The sequence below is a fragment of the Condylura cristata genome, unplaced genomic scaffold (genome assembly GCF_000260355.1).
Source record: "Condylura cristata isolate star-nosed mole 26May11 unplaced genomic scaffold, ConCri1.0 scaffold00022, whole genome shotgun sequence".
NCBI lineage: Eukaryota > Metazoa > Chordata > Mammalia > Eulipotyphla > Talpidae > Condylura > Condylura cristata.
In genome coordinates, this window is record NW_004567123.1 from 28,065,136 (window position 1) to 28,069,441 (window position 4,306).

Here is a 4,306-nt window from a genome sequence, read left to right on the forward strand (position 1 = left end):
ACACCTGCTCGTGAGTCATGAAATCTGCAGAGCATCACTTGTGGGCCAGCTCCCGTGCTGGACAGACACCAACCTCAGTGTCCAGTGGGACAGACAGACATGTGACAATGATGACCGAGTGAGGGGCGCTGTGGTGGGGACGTGGTTGACACGGCTGGCGGGAGGCCCAACCGGCCTTCCACTTGCCCTGCCCACACCCAGGGCCGACGTTGCTAACCAACTGGACGCTCCTGCCAAACCCAGACCCGGCTCCAGACTCCTCCTCAACACAGCACTCCAGGGAGTCACTATCAATTAACCGGAGTTGGCACATGAGATAAAGCTTATGTGCCAGTTCTTAGCTGAGATCTGGAGGAGGCATGAATCAGAGGGTGAAGAGGGAGCAGGGGTTGGGGGAGGCAGGTAGAGGGAGTAATGTGGGCAAGGGGGAGGTTCAGGTAGTCCCCAGGGGGGGTGCGTGTGGGCGGAGACAGAGTGGCGGGCGGAGGTCAGAGGACTACGTGTTGAGTGATGGACTAGGGAACTCAGGCCAAAGAGGAGATGTGCAGGCATCCAGGCATCAGCGGCCTCCCCAGGAGGTGGAACTGGAGAGAAGCAGTTGGAGTCAGAGATAGGAGCGAAGTGGTACATTCCAACTGGGTGCGGAGGGAGGGGAGGAGTGCGTCGGCAGAGCGCCAGGTTTCTGGTCTGGGGTTGTGCACTCGGCCAGCGTAGCAGGCTCTGCTGTCCCCCACATGTCTGCCGCTTACCACGTCGGTGCCCTGGCTTCTGCCAGCGCCTACAGTCCTTAGTCTCCTGGCCCCTGAGGCATTTCTCTGGCCTCCGGAGCCCACTGTGTGGCAGGATGAGCAGAAGGGTTCAGTCAGCAGCTGAGAAGAGTCAGGCTGTAAGTCCCTCGGCTCCCTCCCCTCGGGGAGGCGATGGCCAGGCGGTTCCCAACTGGCTCCCAGAGTCCCCGTCAGGACTAAGATCCAGTCACCCAAAGTGGCAAGTTACAGCCACTGCCCCGCCCCGTCTTCCTCACGTGGGCCTGTGCCACGGTTCTCTGGAATGACCTCCTGAGGGAACTAGCTTCAAGGCACTATCTCAGATCTGGCTCTGGGGCCCCCGACTAGAGCAGGGGGCACCAGGAACATCGCAGCGTGGAGGGGTCAGGAGAGGTGCTGTTCTAGAAGTCTGTTCTCTGGGGGCCCGGGTCCCCACCTTCTGGGGCAGGTGAAACCTGCGCCGAGGGCTGAGACTCAGGTTAGGTTCCAGGCCCACAGCTGTGTATCCTTTCATCTTAGTACCTAGAGCCTCAATTTTTGGACAGAGAAGATTCCAAGGAAACAAAACCCTTCTCCAGTCCCAGGGGACCAACCAGAACTGGTCCAACATGCAGAGGCCTGCAGGGGACAGATGGAGGCACCTGGGGTCCTTAATGGCATCGCTGAGCCACCAAACTGTCCCGGAAGCATCCGCTTCCAAAATTCCTCACAGATGCAGCCATCCTGTGAGGGCAGGTGTGTGATGGTTACGGCGGACCCCAAATACCCAGGCTGAGCCCTCACCGGCTGTGTGACCTCGGCAAATTCCTCCACCTCACCCGTTTCCTCGTCTGTAAAACGGGGCTATGGACAGTGCCAGCGTCTCCGGCTGTTGTGAGAATTAAATGAGTCAATATCTGTAAAAGCACTTAGCCCAGCATCTGCCTGAGGCCGGTGTTCCGCGTTAGTTCCAGAACATTAGTACCAGTAAGCAAGGTCCCTTGACCTTGACTGAACCACCTCAAGATCTGGATTCAGGGGGTTTGGGTGGAGCTGAGAGTCTGCATTTCTCACAAGCTCCCGAGGGGCGTCATGTTGCTGGGCCGAGCCCCAACTCTGAACTGCAAGGGCCGAGGTCACTGTTAGCTGCTGACCGTCACCTGGCGCCCAGGGCTCTGCACTGACTCCAGCCCCGAGCCCTGGGCAGGAGCCAGCATCCCCAGAGTTCTCTACGCCTGGGTGTCTCCACCCCACACACTGGCTGGCAGAAGGCAGCGTGCCCAGGGCAGCCAGCTACTGTGTGCTCGACGGCACGGGCTGCAGCAAAAGTCCACGGGGAGCAGCCAACACGCACACCAGCCGACACGCACGACACGCATGCACCGCCGTGACCCCGGGGCGGACAGGAGACCCTGCAAGACCAGGGCCGCGCTCTCTCGGGGGCCACTAGAGCGCGCTGGCTTCCGTGAGCCTCAGCTGGGCTGGCAGGAGCCCAGGGGAAGGGCGGTCACACCCCTGGTGTGTCAGAGCCTGGCACCTGGGTCCCACCAGTGCCCAAAATACCAGAACAAGGAAGACGTTAACCACAGCTCAACGTCCCCACCTGTCCCTCTGACTGTCCTTCCTCACCCAGGTGTTGGGGAGGGCGGCAGCCCGTGGCTGGGATCCCCAAGACTCAGCCCCGCTCAGAGGCAGGGAGCAGATTCTCGCCTCCAGAGGAGCAGCACTCTTCAACCCACCTAGCCCCAAACACCCCAGACCTTTAATCATAATTATCACAGCCAGGCTTCCCCGAGGCTTCCTTGGGGCTGAACGCTTAGTGGTAGACGTGATGTCCTGGGGCGGGGCAGGCGGCCGACTATGAGGAGGCAGTGGGTGGCCAGCAGCAAAACACCTGAGCAGTAACAATAACAATAGCTAATAATAACAGGCTTGCTGGGCACCTTCCTTTACGCATATAAACGCATTGGATCTTCAGGACAGCGCTATCAACAGTCTGTGCTATTAGTACACCTCTCTGCAGATGAAGGAATTGGGCTCAGAGAAGTAAAGTAACTTTTCCAAAGCCACACAGCTACTAAGCAGTGGAAATGCTGCAGCAACCAAGTCACCTGAGTCCGGAGCCCTGGGCTGGAGCCTCCCTGGGATAGTTAGATTCTCTGGGCCCCAACACACATTACAGCCAGGAACCTCAGGGCCCCCCAGGCACTTGTCACATGCAGGCATCACCTCTCTTCTCCCTCCACCTCCTCGCGGCTGCTCCCCAGGTCATGCAGCCTCCCTGGGCCTCCAGCTCCTCTTCTGTAAGTGGGAACATGGGTGAGCCCTGCTGCTCACTGCCCCCGCCGTCCCCCAGGTGAGCAGCCCGGTCCTGTCACCTGCTCATCAGCCCCCAGACAAGATGATTGCTGAAGTCCCCAAAGCTTAGAGAGGCCAGGACATGCCTGAGGTCACCGGGGGTCCCGGGGCAGACCCAGGACTAGGACCCGAGCCTCCCGACACCCTAAAACTCAGCAGGGCCCCCCTAGCTACCCAGATGCTTCGAATCTCTGCCTCCAAGTGTTGTTGCCTTGCTAAGTTTCTCAGGTTAAAGAAAACATTTGTTCCCATCTTCCTCCCCCTCTCCCTTCCGCCTGTCCTCCCCCTTTCTCGCCCTCCGGAAAGTGTCCCTGGGAGGTGGGCGGATCAGCAGCATCTGCCAAGGCGCGGCCATCAGAGGCCGGAGGTGCCCACTTTAGAGGCGGGCGAGGCTTCAGCTGGCAGAAGCCCCCAGCTGTGAGGCAGGACCAGAGGCGAGGGGAGCACTTGGGGCAGCCCGCTCGGCCGGGCCCTCCATGCCGGGCCGCGTCAGCCCCGGCCGAGCGGTCACTTGCCGGACACTGGCTCTGCCGAGCGGGAAGCTCGTGCTTGCTCCGCCCAGCGTGAGTGCCACGGGCCGAGCCGCCGAGCTCCTGAAACACGGTCGGAGTGACGAGGGACGAACCCCGCGATTTGCCTTCATCCGAAGGAATTCACATGGCAGGCAAGGGTCTTGTCTCGGCTCTACTCTACTGGCCGGACCTGCACTTGCCTGTCCAGGCCTCCGTCTTCTCTGGGGTGAGACAGGTCCTGATAGGCCACCTCCCTGGCAGGGAGCGCCCCCCAGGTCCCCACCTGTTATAAGCTGTGTGACCAGGGCAAGCTCCCTGCCTCCCAGGCCCCTGGTCACCCACAGTCAGCAAGTCACCTTGGATCAAAGTCCTTCGCTGGGGACCCCCGGGCCTGAGGGGAGCCTGGGAGCCCCTCAGTACGGGAAATGTTTGTGTGAGGGTGCTGGTGAAAATGAATGTGTGTGCAACTGGGTGGGCGTGTTTCCGGGGAAGGTCCCTAAAGTCTCCAAGGGGTCTCTCTCCCCAAGAGTCTTTTAAAAATGAGTTCTGGTTCCTCCCTGTGGCGCAGCGAGTTAAAGCACAGCACTAAGAAGCTAAAGCCACTGCAGCATGAGTTTGATCCCTGCCCCGGAGGTGACCACATGGCGTGGCAGACCTCTCCTGACCCGCCCGCTGCTCCCCTCAGCAGTG

The 4,306-nt window shown here is 60.3% G+C and overlaps 1 protein-coding gene across 1 annotated transcript in view; it reads right to left on the reverse strand.

Moving 5' to 3' along the window:
• The window catches only part of RIMS4 (regulating synaptic membrane exocytosis 4), a 50,090-nt gene that overhangs the window by 14,047 nt on the left and 31,737 nt on the right, over positions 1-4,306 (reverse strand). The gene's annotated exons all lie outside the window — the stretch shown is intronic.